The following is a 25,769-nucleotide window of genomic DNA, read 5'->3' as shown; positions in this document are numbered from 1 at the left end:
CTGGGCAACTTCAGCTTAGCTCCCTCATCCTTCCAGCTGCCTCAGAAAGTGGAGAAACTGGTTTTTCCTGTGGTTCTTTGGGGCACCCTTCACTTTGCTCTTCATTCACTCCCCCATCAGAAACCCTTTTAGAGGAGAGGCCAGAATTCTTTTACTTCCCACTTAAGCTCTCTGTTTCAGGTTTCTTTTTTACTAAATAAGGACCTGCAGGTCACAGTGTAAGTATTGGTATGAAGAGGGATGTGGGTCTTCAGTCCCTAAGAGTTGGTATTGCCTTGTCTTGCTGAACCTCCCAGCCACATACAAGCAGAGACTCGCGAGACTAATCCCCGCCACTATCAAGTGCAATCCATTGGGAGGACACTCCAATCCTCCTATTAAACTCTTTGGAAAGGTTTTCACCACCCCCTTCATTCACCCATTTCTGCCCTCAATACAGAAAATTCCTATCTGTCAGGATTTACCCAAGTAACCCTTTTCTGAGAATAAACAGAATTTAAAGAGAACCACTTCATGGGGGTTGGGGGAGTGGGAGATAAATGGGCTCCTTTATTTCCAAGCTGATACGAAGAAAGCCAAAGGTGAAGGTCAACTGTTTATCCAAAATTTTATCCCATTTATTCAGATCTTTCTGGCATTTAGATTAGCATGGAAATCTATCGTCTGAAAAGTTCAAGAACTATCTGCTTTGAGATAAACCCTTCCTGCTTTCAGAAAATGATGATGTTGTGGCTTTAAGAAGGGCAGTCCCACCCTCCCTCTCACAATAAATCACCCTCCCACAGGTCAGAGACCTAAAGCCGCTGAGCTGTTGCAGATAAGTTGCTGGGGGTTCTGTGCAGCAGGTACCTCCAAGACCTGCCAGGACAAGAGGGTGAAGGTGAAGGACAGCATTGTGCTAACATGCTTGCCCACACTACATTTGCTATTTGGTGTGATGGTTGCACACAGGGGTTCTTAACTAGGGGTGATTTTGTTTCCCCCTCCTCCCCTCCCCGCCCCCCCCACACACGCAATGTCTGGATACATTTTTAGTTATCACAAGTGGTAGGGATGGTGCTATTAGTATCTGGTGGTTGAAACTAGGGATGCTATTAAACACCATTCAATGCACAAGGCAGCCTCCTCACCAAAGAATTATCCAACCCAAGAAATCAGTCAGAAATCCTGCCTTTAGCATAAACAATTTGGTGCTAAAGAGGGATAGTCCATGTGGTCAAAACAGGAGGCAAGGCCAGACGGGTCAGACCTGGCGTGCTTCGGAAACTGTGTTAGAAATTTTGTCACCTTCCTGGAAGCAAGGGAGCACTGAAGCCTGCTAACCGGGAAGTTGGGGGCCTTGTAAAGGTCACTGGCTGCTGTGTAACCTGGAGAGAATGGAGGCAGGGGCCAGAGTAGGGGCAGTAGACTATTGAGAGGAGGAGCTGTTGCAGGAGACCAGATGGGAAGTGATGGAAGTTTGGGACATAAAACAAAAAGAAAAAGGAAGATAGAGATTCAAGAGACATTTTGGAGATGAAATCAACAGGACTTGAGGTTATGTGAGTGGGAAATGGAGAAAGAAGGAGAAGGCGTCAGGGAGGCTCCTCGGCTTTTGCCTGGGTTCAATGGCAGCGCCATTCACAGAAAATGGGAACAACTGAAGGGAAGTACATATGGGGTGAAATTCAGCTTTGAACACATGGAATTTAAACTGTCCAGGAGAAAACGTTACCTAGGCATTAGATTTGTGAATCTAGGAAAAGTCTTGTTTGTAGTTGGTAAACTGACAGCTTGGTGCCTCCAACTCAATGTCCTGCTGGCCTCTCAAAACCAATATATCTCAGTCCAAGCCCATTATCTACCCCCAAACCAACTCCAGCACCTATGTCCTTTCCCTATTAAGCACACTATGCAGGGTCAGAGACCTTATCTGATTTATCTTGCCAGGCTCTACAAGGCTTAGCAACATGCAGGCCCTTGCAAGAGGTTAATAAATGTGGTAGAACAAATAACTGAATGAAGTAATCAATTTCTTCTACCTCTCCACCCCCAACTACCTCCACCACACTCCTTTGTCCTGTTACTTTTGGACAAAAAGTCAGGTCTGTTTAGCTTAGAAAGATCTGAGGTCAAATTCTGTTGTGACCCTCACACCTGTAGACACAAGACCTTTGACCTGCAAGTTGCAAAGGAACCTGCCTCCTCTGGCAGCTCAGCCAGGCACTCAGAGAGAGACTTCACAGAACTGACAGCCAACACTGGATTTTATTATTTGTTTGGGTGTCTAAACTCAGTTATTTCCTGTAACAGATATGCTTCACAAAGCATTGCCACAAATGGATTAGTTTAAATATGAAATTGTGGTTTTCTCAATCCAATAAGTATATTCCTGTGTATATTTCTTTTATGAATTTGTGTTCTTTTTTTTTTTAAGGTTTCCAGGAAATAAACACTCATCTACCACGCAGAGCTGGTGTTCAGAATAACTGGAGGAGAGAGAGGAATAGCAGGTCACAAAGGAATGTCCCACTGTGTCAGAGCCTCCCCGAGCTTAAACCGTAATTAATCAATCAGTCAGAAAAGCATTTGTTAAGCCCTCTCTGTAAAAAAAGAATTACACAGACACAGTCCTCTAAAAGCCACAGACATGGTCCTCTGAAAGCTCACAGCCTGAGACTATTCCACCTTCTGTTTTTGCATAACACTTGTTAGATTGTTAAACAAGAAAATGGACAAAAACAGAGCAGAATGTTAAAAGGAGTTCTGGTATCCTCTTTAGGTCAAATATTAGTTCACTGTATAGCAGCAAAACTGTATCCAACAAATTTTCCTTTACTCCATTCATTAAATAAACTTATTGCCCATTATTTGCCAGACAGGGGAACTACAGCAGGGAATGGGGGGCAGGAAACCTGCTACAGATCCTTGGAGAACTCACATTCTAGAAGGAACAGACAGCCCATGAGCAAATAAGCCAATAAATAAACAAGAAAATATTGGATCTGGATGACTGCAATAGGACTATGTGAAATGATGAAGGGGATGCGCTAGGTTAAACTTTTAGAAAAGGCCTGCCATAGTAGTTGACATTTAAGCTAAAAGTTGAATGGCCAAAGTAAAAATAAAGTTTTTAAAAAAAACCACCTGTTACTGCGAAGATCTGTGGAAAGGATTCCAGGTATTACTTGACTAATAGCTCCCTACATTTATGTTACCTCAATAAATGTAGGCACTCAATAAATATGGACAAAGCACATCTGCCATCATCCCACAAACTGTTTGTAGTCTTTACAATATGGACAATTATCTCCAGGACCTACCTAGTATCTTCTTGCTTTGCAAGGCTCCCTGACCCAGCGCTGTGACCATGGTGGGGCCATGTGCTTCCAGCATCAAACCAGCAGATACAGCCTTCCCTTGTAGTTGATTCTTTCCTAAGGGTGGAAATCTTCTCACCTTGACCCTCCTTTTAATGTTTTTTATTTCCTGCTTACCTTATTGGTCTTAAGGCTTTACCCAGTTTTCATGTGGGATTTCTCTTAGGAAAAACAGCATGAAAACCCATCCCTTTGCTTCTAAACCACAGTAGATGAGATGCTTGGGCTGGAAAAGACTCAACCCATCTGGAGCCTCGCCTCCCTCACCACAGGGCTTCACAGAAGCTGTGTTTGGAAATCAAATTCCTTCAATCTTCTCTCCCAGGACTTCACATCATCCACCATAGTAATTTCTTTCTTATGGCCAGCCCCTCATCCATTTCTAAAGAGTTGATAGAGCTGCTGAAAGCCAGTGGCAGACTCATCCATAGACTCGACACAGTCGAGGAAAGAATCAGTGAACTTGAAGATAGGTCGATGGATATTAAACAAACTGAAACACAAGGGCAGAAAAGATCGGAAAACACAAAAAAATGAAACAAAAACAGAACAAAGTGACCAAGAGCCATCAAACAATAAAAGCCAATGGCTAGATATGCGGTGGTTATATAAACTGGACCGGGTCCCTTGACTTTTAGTTCTACCCATCTCCACCAAGCCCCTATTTAGTTCCACAGAATTAACTTCAAATCCACCCAGAATGTAGGCTCTAAATGTTTCCTAGGATAGCTTCATGGCTAACAAATTACAATATTTCAATATAGAGCCAATCTTAGTAATAATGAAAATGATATTCTCATAATTTAGCAATAATTAAAATCAGGTTGCCAGATAAAATACAGAATGCCTAGTTCAATTTGAATTTCAGATTTTTAGTATAAGGTATGTCTTATACTAAATATGTGCTCTATTTGGGACTTACTTGGACCAAAATTTTTTTATTTATCTGAAATTCACATGGAACCAGGCATCCATATTTTTATTTGCTGAATCTGGAAATTCTCTATTAAAGGTCACCATTTTGTAACCCACTCAGAAATATCTTTCCAACTCTTCACATTGCCTATATATAATAAAGCCTTGTCATCAATTCATTTATCAGCTCTACCAGGCATTAACCTAAGCAGTGGGTGCTTGATGAAGCATGGGACACAAGACGGAGGGGTGGGAGAAGGAGACCTGCTGCAGAGGAGATAGTTCCAGATTAGGAATCAGAATACCATGTTCTGGAACTTACTCTGTCTCTTACAAACTGGGCCATCATTGAACCTCTGTGTCTCAGCTTCCTAGCATGTAAATGGCAATGGCAATACCACCCAGTCCCCTTCCACACTCTCAGATGATCCTCAGCACAGCTCTGTGGAACATTTATTTGAAAACATATAGGAATATATGCCCATCAAGTGGGATTTGTTGTTACTTCTGGGAAGAGATAAGAGGAAGCAGTCTTGTGGGGAATGCTTGACAAGGGAAGAAAAGGCCTTGATGGCCTTTACAGAGTTCTTGCCCCTTGCTATCATTAGCAATAACTGCTGCCATCAGACCTGTCCATTTTCCACCCCCACAAATTGCATTTCAAATCTTTATCGGTCAACAGTCTTTATTCCTGGACTTCGCCAGTGCAGGCACACCAGGCGCAATCAGGTCTCGTTATGTAAGTACGGCAGAGCTTGACCTGGTCTGTCCTCCAAGAGGTAACTGCCAAGGGGAGCACGGGCAGCAGTGATATGAGACCCTGTCCTCTGAGTCAGTCCTGATGCCAGCCGGGTGAGGTAAGCCTCCATTGGGGGCACCATTCACCTGCTGGCGTCTGGCCTGTCTCTGGCGGCGATCATCTCCCAGTAGGCTGGCGAGGAAGTGAGTAACAAGACAGGTTTGTTTCATGTGGCTCCTGGCTAGAAAGCAGTGGCCTGGAGTCCACACATCAATAAGAGGACAGACAGTGAGCTGGCTCTGCCCAAGAAAGAGTGCTCCCAACCAGCTCTCCAATTCTGCTCTAGCCATTTCTCTGGACTCCTAGAGCCTGGGCCCCAGGCCCTGCCTTCCAGATCCAAGACTCAGCAGATCCATCTTACAAGCCCATAGACCTGAATGACCCACCTCTCTCCTGCACCACTCCCTCAACAACACAGTGGCAGTCCTCAGATTGAATGGAAATAAGACTTAAGTTTTCCTCTGGATCTGAGAAATAAAAATTACATGAGCAGGAGCAACCAACCTAGACTCATGGTCTTTTCAACCCATCATAAGAAAGCATGTTCTGTGGCCATAGTTAAAGAGATTTGAATCAGACCATATACATAACTTTACACACTGCTCTCATGGTGTGGGACCTGGACTAGAGACACTGGGACACCTCACTAAAAGAGGTCATGAAGAGCCCTTGTATGTCATGATCCAGAAGAAAAGGAAATATGGTGGCCAAGAAGGGAAGCTCTTGAGAAGGAGATATTTGGATTCTTTGTGCCATGAAAGTAAGCCAGTGCGTGTCTGAATGTCTGTTTGGAAAACCGCACATCTTCTTAATGCCCAACTCTGGTGAGAGAAAAATGGTAAGCTTCAAATTCCTCCAGCCAGTCAACAGGTGAGCTATGCCCAGGACTGTCAACCCCATCAACAGTGGCTCACCCTGCCCTGCAGCCCTCCAATGGCTGCCACACTGACTCGAAGGTGCATGTCTAGGAACCTGGGCAAGTACTGGATAGCTGCCTGCCCTCACACACGCAGCCCATCCGAGTCAACAGCTCAAAAGTCCAGGTGAGAATGGAGAGGATGAGAGAGTACCCTGGGGGAAGGTGTAGGAAGACCCTCACTGAGGAGCAGGCTCTCAGGCTCCCCTCAGAGCACTAGCACCCAGGTCTGGCTGGGGACCTGCCCCTCCTAGTGCTCTCAGACATTGTTTTTCTCCATCCATCCAGACCAGATCTGGTTTCACTAGACTTGAAACTCTCCAAGTCCTTTCCTGCTGTGAACTGATTTATTAGGATACATCTGTCAGAGCGTGACTGAAGGGTGTCTGAGTGGCTGGGAGCCCAGCTGTGGCAGATGTTGCCTCAGAATGCCCTCCGAGTGAGGCTCATGTGGATGTTGTCAATTCCTCCCCCTCCTTCCTCCCTGCCTCCTCCTGGGAAGGGCCTGGAGAGAGAAGCTGAGAATATCTACAGAGCCTATTAGAACCAGGAAGAAGAAGAGGGTACCACAGGGGCCAGGAGATTATGAAGGCGGCCAGTGTGCCAGTGTGACATGTGCTGGGGAATGGGGTTCTAAAACTTATTTTGCCACCGGCAAAGTCTGTGATTGTGAGCAAGTCCACGGGTCTCCTCACGCCTGTCCTCTAAGTTCATTTCTAGCTCTGAGACTCAGTTCACCAACTCTGAGAGTTTTCTGACCCCACAGGGGCCAAGAAAATGTCTCTTCCCCTTGATCACATAGTACTTGGCTCTCCTCTAATAAAGCACTTAAACTTGGGACAGTCCCACTGCAGGGTTCTGGCCAACGGGTTGCTGCACAGGTTTAACAACTGGCTCTCCGGGGTGGGGGTGGTGGGGGCGAGGAAGGATACATAAAATAGTTTGCTGATACAAAGCAAACAATTTACAAATAAATAATAAAATATAAAATAGTCTTTATTGTAAATTCCATATAGCCAATTGATTCTTAAAGAATGCTTTGTAGATTGCTGCCAACTCTTGGATCTGTAGCAAGTGTATGGTTGCACTTCAACCATGATTTAGCAGAGGGCTGTGTTTGACAACGAGCTTGAAAAATCCCTAAAAATTTAGCAATGGGCTCGTGGGGCTGATTGGAGCTGACCCCTGATGGACAGCAGGCCCCAGAGAGCAGAGCCTGTGATTATCTCTCTCTTTTTTCAGCACTCTGGTAACAGGCTGACCCAGTTACTTACCAGAGTTCAGGCTGCTCCCTGAATTGAACCTACTCTCCTTAATTTAACCAAAGAAGAAAGCCAAGTTAGCAGGGGTGATAAAGTAGAACAGGTGTCCAAAGGGAGTGTAGCCAAGGACACATGGTGACAAGTGGTAGGTAGCCAAGAAGACTCCATAGAGATTGTCAGAGAAGCAATAGGCATGGAATGGGGAGAGAAGAAAACAAGGAGGACGTTCCTGGCAGGAGGAACAGCACAAGTAAAGGCATGGAACAGACAGCTGCCTTCTCTAGCACCCAGAACACTCATTAAAAATCTCATTTGACAAATGTTGATTGTCCACTGTGTGCTCATCACTGCTCTCAATTAAATCAAGTTCCTGCTCTTGAGAGTAAGTCCTATTAAGAGAGAGACCCAAAGAATAGCAAAGAAGGACCCCAGTGGTAAAGGATGCTTATGAGTAAACAGACTTGACTTAATAGATGGAAGAACTTGACTCAGAACCTAATATCTACGGATATTAACTAGCACTTCTTTTAGAAGAAAAGTTAGTATGCAAACAGAAACAAGCTTCTTTCATGCAGGACTTCTCAGGGCCCTGGATATGCTGTGGGTGCTGCGAGTTACCAGTAGAGGGAAATAGGCTTTGGTGTTTGTCAAACTTGCTTTGTGGGTGGAAGGGAAAAGAAGTAGGTAGGAGTACTAAAGTGAAGATCCAAAGGGTGTGATCTTCTGTCAAGCAGCTGTGGGAATACCACTTCAAAGTCTGGGTTATTAAGAGCCAAGTAGGAAAAAACAGAGGAGGGCAAAGGCTGATCCAGAAAAGTAGCTGATCTTCTTCGCTTAGATCTTACTTCTTTCATTGTCAACCCCTCCAGCCTCTAAGGGAAATGGCTCCCCCAGTCACTGGTGGTGGCTGCCGTGGGTAGGAGCTCTCACCTTGGTCCAGACTGACCCCTAGACAGTGGAACAGCAGGCCTGGCTCTACAGATAAACAGGCCTCTCAACCACTTGTTCTTGGCCAGACTTTAGAGGGAGCAATTGGAGTCATCCAAGAACTCATACACCCATTTGCTTAATAACTTGCAAATTAATTAGAGGTTTCTAAACTGGGTTCCATGGAACCCCTGGATTCCTCCAAGATGCCTCAGAAGTCACTGAGGTGATGTAGAAGCTGAAGGGATAGAACTCCAGGCCTCTCAACTATGGAAGATTCCTTTGCTCCCAAGGAGGCGCTGCACAAGAAAATTCATCTGATACCTAAAAAGAAAAAGACATTTCCAACACACTCTAGGCTCCCAGTTTGCCCCTACTCCTTCCAGACATCTAGACAACCACATCATGAACTCATTTCCCACAGTAATACTCCTCTGCCTTTGCCATGAGTTTGACAGTTTATCAGGTTCCTCCTCACACACTCAGGTCTACCTTCCTTTCGGTTATGGAGTAAGGAGTTTTTAGAGAAAACTCAGACCCAGAGAGGAGAAAGAACCATGGTGGGCCACAGAGCAAGTACACCCCCAGACAAGCACTCCATCAGTCTCTACACAATCTGACAGTCCTGGTCTGCCCTCATTTCTGGCACAGCCCCACAGCTCCCCAAGGCTGCTGCCCAGGATTTCATGGAAACCCCTCTTTGTTTTTTGGCTCTACTTCTTGGTTTCACTCACAGCAGACTTTGCCAATTTTTGAGCCAGCCATGAATGACAACCATTTTTCCCAGGATTAAAAATCCCTTCAGTTGAGCTCTCGTGCCACACAGGCTGAGCCTGGGAGGAACATCTGGGAGGTACATCTGGTCCATTAGCAGAACTCCCTCACAGATGGGGCCTTCATGGGCATTAGTCCTGGTTCCCACCACAACACCAGGAATGGGGTTTGGGGTCCCTGCTCCAGCCAAGGACTCACTTGGGGCCTGGGGAAAGTCAACAAATGTCTCTGAGCCTGTTTCCACCTCTTTGCATGGTGGGGAGACCCTGCCCTATTGATTTACTTCACCAGGCATTATAATAATAAGCAAAGCACTGGTTTCAAAAATGGTCCAAAGCCTTAAAAAAGGCAGGGTATTAGCAATAATTTAAGTGTCAGTTTTCTTGCAATACTGTTGAAAGATACAAAGACGTATTGTTTAGTTTTGTGGCAGGCTGGGAGAGTTTCAGTCTAATTCCTCTTGCTCCCCCCGAAGCTACCCATAAGACAGCCTGACCTTGACAGAGAGGCTTTGCCACTGTAATTTTCACAGAAGCCCTAGTCACCCCTTATCTCTCTCAGGAATAAAGTCGCTAAGGACTGATTGGGAAGGAGGGAGAGCCAATCCAGGACTGCTGTTTTCTGGGGGAGAGACCTAGTGGTGAGGGGCCCACGGAGTGGAGTGCGAGGGGTCAACCATGTGAGCTGCTCCATTTCTGGTGGTGGCACCAAGAGCAGACCTCCCTGGAGCCAGCCAGGCGAGGCGGACTGATTAGGCCAATTCACTCTTTATCTGGGACCAGCAGATAAGGCTGCAGGCCCAGAGGGGTGACTATGGGATGTTCCCAGTGGAAAGGAGACCTAAGGGACACTGTAGCTGGTGGGGAAGACAGGGGAGAACAGAGAGAATTCTCTAAAAGCCACATTTGTGGCTTTGCTGTGTGTCTCAACTGGTTTCTAATCAAAGTTGAGGACAGGGGACCTCCCTTCATGCCCCTCCTGGATACCCTAGGCCAGACTCTCCATCTCTAGAGAATATCAGGGTCACCTGAAGGGCAAGTTAAAACACAGGTGGCTGGGCCCTGCCCCCAGAGGTTTGGATTCACTAGGCCAGGGGGGACTGGGAACTTTCATGTCTAACAGTTTTCAGGTGATATTAATGGTGCTGGTTCGAGGACCACACTTTGAGAACACTACTATAGGCCCTGGAGGAAATCTACCACATCCTCAGATCCCTCTCTCTCACTATTTTAGGGAACAAGTATTATGGGAGACCCTACACCCAAGAAAGGTCCTCAGAGGCAGAGGGATGATCTCTCGCCCCACAATCCTGGCAGCCTATAGGCACTGAGGTTTTATTAATTAGCTGTGGAACCTCCCTGGGCCTCACCTTACTTATCTGTAATGTGAGGAGGTTGGACCAAGGAATGTTTAGGCAGCCCCCATCCTGCACAAGAGTTTCCCAATTCCCTGAAAGGGAAAGGAATGCCCAGCTTCACCTGCATGTTTGCCTGAGGCCTGTTCTGTTCTCTCCATTAACCTTGACATTGATTGGATTAAACAGATGAGGACTTTATTTTTAACACCCAGCTTCACACCATCAGTCCACTCACATCCACATCCCTTTACTCCTTGTCAGATTTCCATCCACTTTCTACCTCTCTGTCTCTTTCTCTTTGCCATCTTCCCTGGACTTCAATTTGAGCAGGATATTCATTCTGATGATGATATTGGATCCATGTTTTTAATATCTCAGCTCAGCACCTTTCCCCGGGGGCCCTCTCAGGATAAAACTTTGTCCACAGCCACCTGCCCCATAGGGCTGGCAGATTCTGCCCTAGCCACTATTAGTTACCCAGGCTGTATCAGAAGCCATCTGCTGCCTCTGTCCTAATGTCAACTTGAATCATTGACAGAAACCCTGGCAACCCAATTCCTCCCCTCTGGATTTGTAGTGGGAGCTATGGTTTTCATACCAAGAACTTGCAAAACTCCAAAATTCCCTGAGCAATAATTGCCCTGCATCAAACCATATTTTCTCTCTCTTTCAGCTTCCTTTGTACCTTCCCCATGAAATGTGGAAGGGAACTCAGAGAACATGAGTTATAATTCTGAGCTTTAGTTCCCATAGGGGAGAGGTGGGCAGTGATCATAGACCCCTACTGGGCTAGACTCTGTGGGTCTTCAGCTCTCCACACAAAGCTGCTTGGTGATAATCCCTTCTGTTCCACAGGTGTCCTACCAGACACACGTGCTTTCTCTCACTTGATTGTCACCAGCATGTCATGACGCTAGCCCATGCACATTTTCCTAGCGCTGCAGGTGAGAGAAGCTGGGATCCCTCGAGGAAAAGAGACTTGTCCAACCTGCCCAGCTAACTCTTAGTGGACCTGAGAACAGAGCTCACAGCAAGTTGGCCCTTAGAGTGGTAGCCTGACACTGATCCAACTCCATGTACCCACATGGTGGTCCTGCATCTGGTGAGGACCTCTTCATGTTTCATGGAGGATAATGATTGAGTTCTCCAAAACCCCTGGCTGGGGAATAGCAAACACCCATATTTATTCAACTCGGACCTGGGGTTATACTCCAGGCTCTTGGGAATTTCCCATCTCTTACAATGTCCCAAACACCTTCTGGCAGGATCCCTTGCTTCCCCTTCTCCCTGCCCAGAGGAGCTTACTTAATAAACAAGTCTGTCCTCCTAACATTTGAGTTACTTGCTACTGGGAACAAGATGCAAACTCCAGATGAAAATAGGTTCTTCAGTCAAAAGCAGAGATGGGAGAAGATTCATATATAAAAGTGTTTCTCCAAGAGAATTTCACAGAACACCAATGTTTCTTCTTAAAGACAGAGTTTTATGGACAAACATTGGAAACTCCTGGTTGGGTAGGCCCCTGGTTCCCATTTATAAGGACTGTTTCCCAAACTGATTGGATTCTGGCACATGCTGCTCATTGGAATCAGAGAGCAGCACAGCTCTGCTGATCTAAGCCCAAAAGTGATTTTTGAGTTGTTAAACAGATCAGAGCCCAAGAGTTCACCTGGTCCAGGGCTTGACAAACTATGGCCCAATCCAGATGTGGCCTATCTTTGTCCAGCTTTTGAACTAGGAAATCTTTTTTATAACAGTTTTAAAGAGTTGATGGGCAGGAAGAGAGGGAGGAAAGGCAAAGAATATGTAACAGAAACCACTTGTGGCCCTACAAAGTCTAAAATATTTACTATATTTTCCTTTACAGGAAAACTTTGCCAACCTCTGAGCTCTCATAGAATTAGATGTGGTCAAAGGCATGCCTACAGAGAACAGGAATGGACTAGAAACAGAGACACAGAAAAGAGAGCTGCAGTCCTCAGCCCAGTTAGACACCAAAGATTGCTCTGGAGACAATGGAAATGTGTCCTCTGACCCTTATTTCAGAGTCCACAACCCCTAGAAAAGGGGCAACATGGAGCAAGTGAGCTGAGCCTGGACCCAGGACTGGGACTGAGGGAGGGAATGGCAGGCAGGTGAGGCTCACTGAGAAGTGAGCCTGAGGGTCAAGGCTCAAGGTAGAGCACCCATCATCCTGAGGTGAGTGGGGGATAGAAGGGTAGGTCTGGAGCTTTGAGGCCTGCACCCAAGGTCCCACTCCCTCTGGAAGGCTGGCTGCCAACTGTGGGTGGGGAGAGCTCCATGATCACTGGAGAGTTTCAGGCAGGCCTGGCCTGGTCCCTCTCTCTGTAACCAGACCCAGCTGTGAAGGACACCCGAGGGGAAGAGGAGTGTAAACTGTATACTAAAGCATTGGAGGAGATTTGGTTGCAAAGTTGCACCAGCCATTTCCTGGAATCCAATGGGAGTGAGTTCTGAGAATTAGAAGGGGAGGGGGGTCTAAGAGGGAAAGGAAAAAAAAAAAAAGGCAGACAACTGGCTTGCCAGTGTGCCAATGTGTGAGTGTGCCTAGTGGGAAGGAGAAATCCAATCCGCCTGCTCACAGGGCAAGCAGGGCTGGTAGGTAGTGCTCCGTGAGGAAGGAAGGGGCAGGGAACCCCTCTCCCCACAGCCGGAGTTATTCCTGGGCCCCAGAACTAACACTCCCACCCTCTCTCTCCCTAAGCCTCCTTTCCTGCCCATCCAGGGCTGATCAGTCCCTTCAATGCTGGAGAGAAAAAGACAGAGAGAGAGAGAGAGAGAGAGAGAGAGAGAGAGAGAGAGAGAGAGAGAGAGAGAGAGAGAGAAACAAAGAGAGAGATTTTTAAGATGATATTGTGATATGATGCCATACACAGGAGCAAAGGGAAGGCCTGAGCAAGTTCCTTGGCCTCATGTAGGAGCCCTCCCTAAAGTAGAGTCTGTGCCCCAGATTTGCCTTGACCATTCTTGTCACCAGTTTTCCAGCTTGGGAAGCCCTGTCCACCTCTCCAAGAACTTTCTGATTCTCCTTGACTTGATTAATGCTTTCCTTTCCTGAGATCCAGAACACCAGTTGCCTGAAGTACCCATCTGGCCCCTCAGCCTCTGTGTATTGTAAGTTGACTTTTTCTATGTCCACATAGCAGAAACCATCAGAGCTCTGTGCACACCCTCTTGGATCCCTTACCAGATCCAGCTTTGATGTGCTTTTCTTTGCCAGGGCTCCATATGGGCAATTCACCTTCAGAGGGTTACCTGTGACCTATTGCAGCCATGTCACCTGCACACAACCAGAGAGCCTGACATGCTTGGGGGAGTGTGTGACTTCATGGAATGACCTTCGCTCCTTGTTCTAGGGCATATATCATTCAGGATCTAGCCTCAGGAGACAGAAACCACACCAGCTCAGCTATTTTAACATAGAAAAATTAATTAAAGAATTAACTCAGTATAAGAACAGGAAAGGCCGAAGGGAATATTAAGGTATCAAAGAGGGAACAGTGATAAGAAGCAGCTAACACTGAGTCCAGGGGAGAAAAAGGGAGTATTAGAACTATGAAAGCTTAAAAGCTTGGACAAAGACACCTACCGAGCTGAGATTCAGTGCTCTGAGAAGGGGCTGCACTGATGGAGAAGGAGCCCGCAGAGCTGGACCCAGACCCCTGAGAAGGGGATGCCAGCCAACTGGTGATGGCATTTCTGAGGGGAAACAATGGGCCTGGTTCTGCAAATGTTGGAAAAATTGCAAACAGGAGTATTGGTTGCCACTGGAAGGATCTGCCAGGGTAAAAAGGCATTGTTAAGAGATAGTGATAGGAACATGAAGCAAATAGAAGAACAGAGAGCAGCAAGAAGGAGCATGGCTGAGCCATACTGAGGGCTGCTTTGCAGAGATGGATTAAATTTATTCCCCTACAGAAACATTGGAATCATGTTACCTGCAATGTATATGAATTCCAAAGGCAACTTGAAATTAACAGAGGACAGAGCCAAAACTGAAAAAGAGATATTTTGTTTTAATTCAACATGCACATTCTAGGATGTATGCTCAGGAATAGGACTGATTTTTCTTTAATATTTGTGTTAGTTTATTCTGCGAGACAATAAAGAAAATCCCTACTTAAGGCACTTGAATATGGAAATTATGGAGCATCCCAAATAGAGAGGAGCCCAGTGATTGGTTAGTACAACTTCACCTTTACCTCCCACACTAGAACCCATTAATAACTGAGGAAACAAAATCCCAGAGCGACCAATAGTCAGAGAGTATCATGACTAGTCCTGGGAATGGAGTCCTTTAATCATTTACCAAGAATTTATTGAGCATGTACCATTCTACCTTCAGATCTAGAACCTTGGGAAATATCAATAAATAAACATTCCAGGAATTGGGAAACTTGCAATGTAAGCTATACTGTGGAGGAGATGTTTTTGCCCTCATCTTTTCCCTCCAAGATATTCTCTATTGCTTTAAGTGGTCTTCATTTTTTACTTATTTTATCTGCAGACCTCATCATGAGTCAAAATACAGTAAGTGGTTGGGATTAAAAGGAGATCCACACAAATGCCATAGAAGCTTCATTTTCCCCAATGGGCACTGGACACCACAGTTCTGGAAACTCTAGGGCCCTCGCAATTTCAATAATTCTGCTCTCTTGACTAATATCCTTTCTAATAAAAGGGTAATATGCAAATTGACCATCAATCCAACACACAAGATGGCCGCTCCCATGTGGACACAAGATGGCTGCCACAAGATGGCCAGCAGGGGAGAGCAGTTGTGGGTGGTCAGGCCAGCAAGGGAGGGCAGTTGGGGGGGGGGGACCAGGCCTGCAGGGGAGGGCAGTTAGGAGGGACAAGGCCAGCAGGGGAGGGCAGGTGGGGGGACCAGGCCTGCAGGGGAGGGCAGTTGGGGGCGACCAGGCCAGCAGGGGAGGGCAGTTGGGAGTGAACAGGCCTGCAGGGGAGGGCAGTTGGGGGGCGGGGGGGGGTAAGGGGACCAGGCCTGCAGGAGAGGGCAGTTGAGGGGGGACCAGGCCTGCAGGGGAGGGCAGTTAGGGGCAACCAGGATTGCAAGGGAGGGCAGTTAGGGGTGACCAGGCCAGCAGGAGAGGGCAGGTGGGGGGACCAGGCCTGCAGGGGAAGGCATTTAGGAGGGACCACACCTGCAGGGGAGGGCAGTTGGGAATGACTAGGCCTGCAGGGGAGGGCAGTTGGGGTTGGGGGGAACCAGGCCTGCAGGGGAGGGCAGTTAGGGGCGACCAGGATTGCAAGGGAGGGCAGTTAGGGCTGACCAGGCTGGCAGGGGAGGGCAGTTAGGGACAATTGGGCTGGCAGGGGAGCAGTTAGGCGTCAATCAGGCTGGCAGGGGAGTGGTTAGGGGGTGATCAGGCTGTCAGGCAGAAACAGTTAGGGGCAATCAGGCAGTCAGGCAGGCTTGTGGTTGGGAGCCAGCAGTCCTGGATTGTGAGAGGGATGTCTGACTGCCTGTTTAGGCCTGATCCTACTAAGATCGGGCCTAAATGGGCAGTCAGGCATCCCTCGAGGGGTCCCAGATTGGAGATGGTGCAGGCTGGGCTGAGGGACACCCCCCGTGCACAAATTTCGAGCACTGGGCCTCTAGTATCCTTTATAACGTTTGTTTGGTTATATATATATCTATATCCACTCTCAACATAGATCCCTTTTAACTGCTGGAACTGGGCAGCACAACAGCTTCCCCGGTTGTTTTGGAGGAATAACCTGTCTTAGACACTGATGGGGTGCCAAAAGGGGTAGGAAATTCATTGTCTACCTGAATCTTTCATGAAACTAACAAATTATTTCACTACTGAGAACTTTTTAAAATATCCTAATGGGAAGCCTCAGAGGAAATAAAGAAGTCAGAATTTATTTTGAGAATTCTTAGGTTCTGGTTTCCTTATTTCCAATGACACCCAGGCCCATTTTTGTTGGTGACAGATGAATGCTCCCTGAGCCTATAAGACAAGAGAGGCAAGGAAGTCAAACAGGAAGATGGATAAGGCAGTGAAAAGTATAGATGCAGCTAGTATTCATCCTTTACCTGAGTTCTAATCAAGAAATAGACCATGCTCACTAACCCAAGGATTGAACTGAAATTTGGATTATCTTGATCTTTGTTTTTCCCTCTTTATCTTGATCTCCATTTTATATATTTTTATTACTCATTGAATTATTGGGAAACAGAAGAAAAAAAGGAAAATCAAGTCTCTTCCAATTCTATTATCAATAACTTAAGCCTTTGCTTTGTTGGACTTTCTAAGAGCAGTTGGTAATGAATATTGACATTTCAAGAATCCTAACATTGATCTGGCTTATTCTTTTCCACAGAGTCATGGGAATGTGAACACAAAACACCTGGTAATGCATTTATTACATGAATAAACAGAAAATAAGAGTAAACAAAAGATGATAAATTCAGAACCTTTGACAACTTTATTAAATATCCCCTGACTGGGACCCTCTTCTAAGAATCTGTTCAATGTACAGTATGTTATATGTGCAAACGTGTGCTCATGGGTGGTTTTGTGTTCTTTTCAGTTGATGCTATAAAGAAGCATTTTCAGAATAGGGAAAATGCAGAACCTAGAATGAATGTCATTCATTTTTTTTTTCTTTTCAAATATAATAGCCCCCTAACCTACCCTAATTAAATAGAAGTCTCCATTGTGCTAAAAGTTCTCTATGCAATAAAATTTTACAAGCTCTCTTAGTCACCCACTCCCAGGTTACTGCTGAAGTTTGCCCTGAATGTTCTCTCACACTGCTGATGGAATGATAGTCATAAACTCTCTGAAAAACAATTTGGAGAAAAACATATTAAGAGTCTTAAGGATGTTATCCTCTTTAACTCTATCATTTCACTTTTATAGTTGTATCCTAAGAAAATATAAAAATTGTAATAATACTGCATAAATATATAAATCTTTGTATACACTTTTGAATAAAGGCATATAATTGGAACTGCACTAAATATATGATATTGATTAAATAAGTTATGTAAATCCAAATAATAGACTATTATGTAGATATTATAATGCAGGTGGATTACATACACATAATATTAAATGTTAAAATGATACATTTCCTGTCTCATTTTTTTGTTAAGACCCTAAAAAGCAGAGAAGGAAATAACAGGGAGCAAACATTTCCATATACCTAGATAGCGCAGGGAGGGGGCAGTTAACATTCCCAAGGGAAACCTTCAACTAGTAGGAGATGAACATCAATGGATAAATGTCCCAAATTCCCAGGATCTTGAGGGACAATTCTGGGGTACATTCCATGTAATTCCTCGGAGAATTTCTAGTGGGGTTGAACTCCAATTGCCCACAGCAGTAATCAGATCAGTAACATATTCTTTATTCTCTTCCTTCCCTGTCCCACATACCCAATCCCCTCACTCCTGTTTCCTGGAATACTTCCCAATATAAAACCTGCAGTAGAGTTTTTATTTCAGGCTTTATTGGAGGGTGAGTAAAATTAATTCATCCCCAAAACATAATACCCTCTTGATCAGGTTTTTGGATATAAAAATTCAGGAAGAAAATTATCTTCCAAGGGATTCTATTTATTTGGTCCCCAACACAAAGCAAGGAAACAAAATGAAAATGTTGATCTCTACTTCAAACAAGGGTGGTTGAGATTGCTAAGGATACACACAAACTAATAATTCAGTGAATTGTCCTGTCTCAACATTATCACCATCACTGCCATTATTACCGTCAAACACCAAAGAGACAGAAGTTAAACAGGGCTCCTACAGGTCAGGGATTTATCTCAACCCACAGGCTGAGAACCACTAGCAGGGTCGCGAACCACAGGTTGAGAACCACTAGCAGGGTCACCTAAGACCATCGGAAAACACAGATATTTACATTATGATTCATAACAGTAGCAAAATTACAGTTATGAAGTAGCAACGAAAATAATTTTATGGTTGGGGGTCACCACAACATGAGGAACTGCATTAAAGGGTCACGGCATTAGAAAGGTTGAGAACCACTGCTCTAGATTATTAAGAAGGGGACCACAGTGTAATACCCATCAAAATATGCTGAGTGCTAGGGGTGGGAGGACTATGATTTTTTTCAAGTCTCTTATTCCCATTATGAAATGCAAGTCACATCTAGACAGACAGCTTGCTCTCTTTTATTTTTCCTCATGGATTTCAACTCATACTTTAGGAAAAAAAATATACAGATTCTGAGGCTTGGAATAAAGTGGGCTTTATAATATGAAGTTCCAGAAATCTGAAAAATTGGAATCCAAAAGATTCTTATCCTCAGCTCCCCTGCCTAAAACATTAAACTGGCCTCTGATAAATGTGGATCATAGAGAAGTGGAAGCAATAGTATCAGTAGTGGTAGATCTCAAAGGTTTAGTCAGTCTTTAAGATCCAGTCTGGTTATCTACATGAAACAAGCAGAGATTGCGGAGACAATGTCAAATTGAAGAGTGCATACCCCATCTAAAAGGTACTTCTGAACTGTCAACAGTTGGGATCTAGTGTTGCCAGATAAAATTTTAAGAGCAACCAAGTCAAAAATCTAGATTTTAGATGAATGCTAACTTCAATGGTAACAACTAGTTCAGATGTTTTTGCCCACCTCATGTTGGCCTGCATAGTGTGTCAAAGAAAATACACCTGTGGGCTCCTAGACCATCAACTGGCTATACATTATTGGAATAAATTAATCTACTATAATTGGAGAATGTAATGAAAGCCCAAAGTAAATGACAACTATAAAATTTTGAAAAGTAGAAAGAATGGGGAAAAAAATTTAGGAAATGAATTGTAAAAGGGAAAAGGGGGATTGCACTCAAATTTATAAGCTTATGAAGTTCAATTTTGTGCTAGTTTCAATACCTGCTCTTATAATTTGTGAGGATAATGATGACTGTGGCATTATGACCACATTGCATTTCAGGAGACCCTGACCTTACAAATAGCCAGTTAGTCCACTTTCTTCCTGTCATTGGCTGAACTCCCTGAGAAACATCTGGTTTAGGACTAGTAGATTCTGTACCTTAGTCCCACTTCCCTACTCTAACCTCCTCCTAAATGACTCTTTTATAAGAGTACTAGAGGCCCGGTGCACGAAATTCATGCACAGGGTGTGTGTGTGTGTGTGTGTGTGTGTGTGTGTGTGTGTGTGTGTCCCTCAGCCCAGCCTGCACCCTCTCCAATCTGGGACCCCTCAAGGAATGTCCAACTGCCTGTTTAGGCCTAAATGGGCAGTCGGACATCCCTCTCACAATCCAGGACTGCTGGCTCCCAACCGCTCACCTGACTGCCTGCCTGATTGCCCCTAACCATTCCCCTGCCAGCCTTATTCAGTGGGCTCCCCTGCTGGCCCGATTGCCCCTAACTGCCCTCCTCTGCTGGCCTGGTCATCCTTATCTGTCCTCCCCTGCAGGCCTGGTTGCCCCCAACTGCCCTCCTCTGAAGGCCTGGTCCCCTCCAACTGCCCTCCCCTGCTGGCCTGATTGCCCACAACTGCCCTCCCCTGCTGGCCATCTTGTGGCAGCCATCTTGTGTCCACATAGGGGCAGCCATCTTGTGTGTTGAGTGACAGTCAATTTGCATATTACTCTTTTATTAGATAGGATAATGAATTATAAATTGAAATTCTACTTACTCCTAACTTTTGTTATTCAACCATTTTCTTGATCTTGTTCTCTGATCCCATACATTTAAGAATATTCAATAGATTTGTAATAAACTATAAATAAAAACAGTTGTCATTTATAAAAATCATATAAGATGTTAAAATTAAACAATATTGAGACACTAAATGAAAGACAAGTAGAAGGATAGCCCACTGAATAAAGGCAACCAGAAAGAGAAAAAGACCTGTAAATAAAAGGAACAAACTACCACAAGGGTTAAAGTCTTCCTTCTTCAGAAAAAAAAGATTACAGTAAAGTTGACACTTAGACAAAGCCCAAAGAAGGTGGATCCTAGAACAAGTAGAGCCAGGACAATCTCTCCCCTAAGAGTAGAAAGAGCACTAAAGAAAGAACATGCTATTACCTTTCTTTTCTTTTCTTTTCTTTTCTTTCTTTTTCTTTTTTTTTTTTTTTTTTGTTTTGTTAGTCATTCAGATTGTTTCCATTGTAAAATTGAGACAATTGTTACCTCAGTGGTACAATTAAGATAAATGAAATAGTAGTTCAAGCTCTAGACATTTCTGTAGAGTCCTATTGGGACATGGCCATGGTCATTCACTTATGATGGCTGCTTTTTCCTGCAAAGACTAAAATATGTCCTATCCATCCCTTTACTTTCAAATGGCCCTTTCAAGTAGCCCTCTCACCTGACATCACTCACAAAAGCTGCTGTAAGATGTAACTTGGGTCATGCATTATTAGTTCGTACAAGACTTTTATCAACAAATATATAAAGCCTTCGATTTAAAGTTCTCCACACTTAATTTCATGCTTTGGACACCTAGTAAGCAGGTCTCCCTGCACTGTTACTTTGACTCTAGACTCTAAGCTCTTGGAGGGCCCACATATGTGGGCAGGGCCAAGGTCTATATAAATCTGGCAAAAATAATGAGTGTGATATACATGCTGTACCAGAATGAAGCAGGGAAGGCTACTGACCTCCTTTGCTTTTGCCTTTTTTCAGAGGCTACACCAGTGTATGCCCAACATATTATTACAATATACTATCAAAAGATATAGTATAACATGTTACTACAACAGATTACAAGATATACTTACATCTGTTCAATCCCCAGCCCCAGTAGTGGTGCAAGTGGGAGGCAACCAATTGATGTCTCTCTCTCTGTCCTCCTCCCACCACCCTTCCACTCTCTCCAAAATTCAATGGGAAAAATATCTTTACTCCTTGGGTGAAGATTTTTTTTTTAAAAGATATACTTGTATCTAGAGGTATAACTATAATATATTACTATAATGTACCATTAGATATACTTATATCTAATGACACAACTTTAACATATTAATGCAAGATGCCTCTTCTCCTGGGCCCAGGGACATCAGCCATAGTATCTTCAAATTACCATCTCACCCCAGACCCACACTAAAAAACTGTGACCACCCAAGAGCAAAGTGACCATCAAAAAAACCCATGTTCTATCAAGAACAAAAAGCTCATCAACATCTAAGAAATATTACAAAGCCTGGGGACTAGCTAGGTAGGTTGGCTGAACAATAAAAAGGCAGTCCCTGTCTCTTTTCCAGTTTCTGCATCTTTCACATCCCAAAGTAGATAAGAGAATTGAGTTTTGAGACTCCAGCCATGTAGATTAGCTTTGGTCTTGCTGGCACATGATTTTTAAAGATTAGCAGAACTCTTGAAGTTTAATGGTAATTGGTTAGGAATAGATGACCTGGTACTTCTATGTGAATCATACAGCTTCAGGTTCAATTATATGAGGAATTCCATACAACTATCAGAATTATTTTTACTCCAAAGAGGTCCAACATTACACTGTATCTAGAGTATACTATTGGAGGAAACTTGAGGATGTTGTCCTTCAAAAAATTCCAAATACACATATGCCACTCTAAGCCTATGTTATGTTTTTAACCTTCCTCATGTTTACAATTACTGGGATTTATGTTGACATGATCTAGGCTTAGATCATGTTGCTAGAAAAAAGAGGCAATTTCATTACTAACTAGAGGCCCGGTGCACGAATTCGTGAACCAGTGGGGTCCCTCAGCCTGGCCTGCGGGATCAGGCCAAAACTGGCTCTTCAGCATCCCCCAAAGGGTCCCGGATTGCAAGAGGGTGCAGGCCAGGCCAAGGGTACCCACCAGTGCACAGTCAGGGCCAGGGAGGGACACAGGAGGTTGGCCAGCCAGGGAGGGACCGCGGGAGGGCTCCAGAGCATGTCCAGCCCATCTCACTCAGTCCCGATCTGCCAGACCCCAGCAGCAAGCTAACCTATTGGTTGGAGCATCTGCCCCCGATGGTCAGTGCACATCATAGCGAGTGGTTGAGCGGCCTTAGCATATCATTAGCATATTACGCTTTGATTGTTTGAATGGCCGACCAGGTGACCCAACACTTAGCATATTAGGCTTTTATTATATAGGATTACCAACAAATGAAGCTACAACTGTGTGGTGATGATGATCTGGTAACAGGTTTTCTGGTTGTTGTACCATAGAAGGTCTACCAAACCAAGTAAACTCTTTTCATATCCAGAAATCATCTCAACTTATCCAAAACTAAAGCCTAACCAACCATATATTTCATTAGCAAATCTCCTAAACAGGAGCAAAGAAGAAAACTATATATTTCCCATGCTTCACTTGACTATTCCTCTACCTATCACATCTCACTTATCCCAGTATATGAGGAAAGGCCAGGGTGTCACAAGTCAATCTCCACCTAAATTTAAAAAAACACACACACACCACATAACAACATTTGTCAGTGAAAGGAAAGAAATTTTATTCAGAGACCTGGGGCAGAGATGAAAAATCAATGATGATTATGATGGTCTTGGGCCTGCGCCGAAAGAAGGTTATCTCATCACTGGTTGTGGGAGAGAGCGTGTCAGGGGAAAACATGGATTCAAGAAGCTTCTTCCACCAGAGCATTGACATATGCTGCTGACTAAGGAGACCAGAAATGAGAAAAAGTAAGATTTACACTCAGGAAAAACAAACATTTTTTATACAGGGATCTCCCCAGCTCAGCTTCCCAGAGATTCCATTAGGCATAAGGTTTCAAAGGGTAGGTCCAAGAGTTATGTCAGCCTTTCTACTGAATGGTCAAGTTTAGAAAGAGGCTCTGTAGTGAAAAGAAGACAATGAACACAGAGTCTGGTTTTTGAAGGATTAATAGGAAAGTGGGGGGAAGAGGGAATGCTAGGGAAGAGTGTAGACAGTCTTTGGAAGGCAAGTGGATAGCTATGCTTTGACAAAAGCAAGACATTTTGGAACACCTGCCAAGCTAGAATGACAATTTCTCAGAAAATGTCACCAATACCTTATCCTCCTGTTGTTTTGCTGGCATGACTTTTTTGTTTTTTGTCTCTGTGGTGAATCCTTCAGATGACATGCTGAACACCTACATCCACAGGCTTTCATTCTCTTATGTCCCCCAACTTTGGCCATCAGAGGGACTCTTGTTGAAATAGCAGCCTCTGTCTGCTCCCCCTCCTCATCCCCAAGTCCATTTTCCAAATGAGTCATTCATCACTCCCTTTATATATGGAGACAGGAGGCCATGACATGGACCCTCTTGTTAAAAAGACCTGGTGATTGATGATGATGACTTGTCACAATGGCTGAAAGTCAACATTAGGGCTTGTTTGGATGGCTGGAAAATACTGAGACATTTGGATAAAATCAAGAAAGTATGTACTAGAACTGCTAGAATCAACTGGCTACCCATCAATATAACTCATAAGAACCACCCTAAGTGATCCAAACCAAGTAAAATTCTTTTAGTCTTTCAGAGATAAGTCCAGCATCTTTAACGCTTTTATCTGCTGGCCCATTTACACATTCCTAGTTCCTTTGTCTTATTTCTAGAAAGAGCTCTTTAACAAGGACTTGAACAATATGGAATTTTTAAATGAATTTATTGAGGTATAATTGACATACAATAAACTGCACATACTTTAAATGTACAATTCAATATGTATTAATATAGGTATATACCCAAATCAAGATAATAAGCATAGCCTCTTCACTCCCAAAGTTTTCCTGTCCCTTTTGTAATCTCTCCTTCCTGCCCCTCCTCAGCCCCCACTTCAATCCCCAACAATGTATAATTCAAAGCTGTAGTCCAACTTCTTAGTCTACTACCTGAATCATCCCCCAGAACCTCACAAAGATACAGCTTCATCCCCAGGAAATTTGTATTGAGAATCTGCAGCTATCTCCCTAATTTCACCTCTGGCCCTTTGTGTTTCTGCACTCTTTCCTATGCGGGCATGGGGTCATGGGTCAGTTTGAAGGATGAGCACAAAGGAAGCAATGAGGATCTTTTTATGAGACCCCAAATTATAGCTTAAAAAAATGCCTGAAAACTCAGCAGTCTAGGTACATACAGTATAAACATGGATTTCCCTCATCCATATAACAACCTGAATAAATCCTCACTTAGTGAACATATCCTCATTTTAAAATGTTGTTTTGACAATAAGGATTCACTCAATTGGCAAGGATTTATTGAGAATTTATGTGCTTATCATCGTGCTATGTACTTAAAAAGAAAATGTAAAATGGCAAGAAACAGGTCTTAGATGACCAGGTCCTTTATTTACTAGTTGTGAGACCTTGGGCAAGTTACTTAACCATGCTGATCCTGGAATAGGGCAATAATACTTCCCACCTCATAGTGTTTATGTAACAATTAAATACATGGTTAATATCTTTAGAATACTTGCCATATCCCTGGCACTGTTTCAAGCACATGCTATTATCTTGGCTCTATACTCCCAGAATGTAAGGTGCCTAAAAGAAGGCAGAGAGATGAAATAACAAAGACCAGTCAAGATTGGATTTCCATCCCAAACTTTGGACTTATCAATAGCTGAAAGAGGAGGTTGAGGTCAATAAGGGGTGAAGAACACAGGAGTAAAGTGAAATTGGAAGAACAAAGAGAAGTCCTGTCATATTTTATAGCAGAGCAGTCATGGTTAAATAAAGCCTCCTCATTTGAGAAGCTTGTAAGATTGCTAGAGAGAGGCTTACCTTCCTCTGCTCAAAACCACCTCTATCCTCTACTACCTCACCTCCTCTCTCTCTCCCATACTCACTGCACTTGTGACCGAACCCCCTACTCTGTGTCTGTCTGAGCCTAATTGCCAAATTCTCTATTAGATCAAACAAGGTAAAGACTGAAAAGTGGGATGAGGTTCCTCAAATGTTCTGCATAGTACCTAAGTCCCCCAACAAGCATTACAACTACTGCAAGTTTGACAGCTTTTATCTTTGTTACTGTTACTTTGCAGCCCCCCACTTCCTGAGTTTTCTTCTGCTCTCTGTCTCCTTCAGCTCTTTCCTCTGAAGAAAACCTAAAGGCTGATAAATCCCATAACTTTGTTCCTAGTCCATCTTATCTTTTCCCATAGATTCAACTACACAAAACTCTACTTTGCCAATGCCCAAATCTATATCACCAGCCCCAATTGCTCTTCTGAGCTACAGTTACCTACATCCAATTTGTCCACAGGCATCTAAGTGAACATCCAATCTGTCCAATAGGCATCTCATTCTGTGCAAAACTAAAAAAGGAGTACTGACTGTCCAAATATATTCCTGCCCTTTTATCTACCTAGCAATCATTATCTCAGGACAGAAGTCTAGTTTCAAACTTTCCCTTCATAGCCCTCCATATCTTATCAGTCATTTCAATATTTTATAATGTACCCCTTCTTCTCCATCCCCATTACTGATGTGATTCAGTCTTCTCAGGGCT

Source organism: Plecotus auritus (genome assembly GCF_963455305.1).
Source record: "Plecotus auritus genome assembly, chromosome: 5".
In the NCBI taxonomy this organism is placed as follows: domain Eukaryota; kingdom Metazoa; phylum Chordata; class Mammalia; order Chiroptera; family Vespertilionidae; genus Plecotus; species Plecotus auritus.
Note: the sequence above shows the minus strand (reverse complement) of the source record.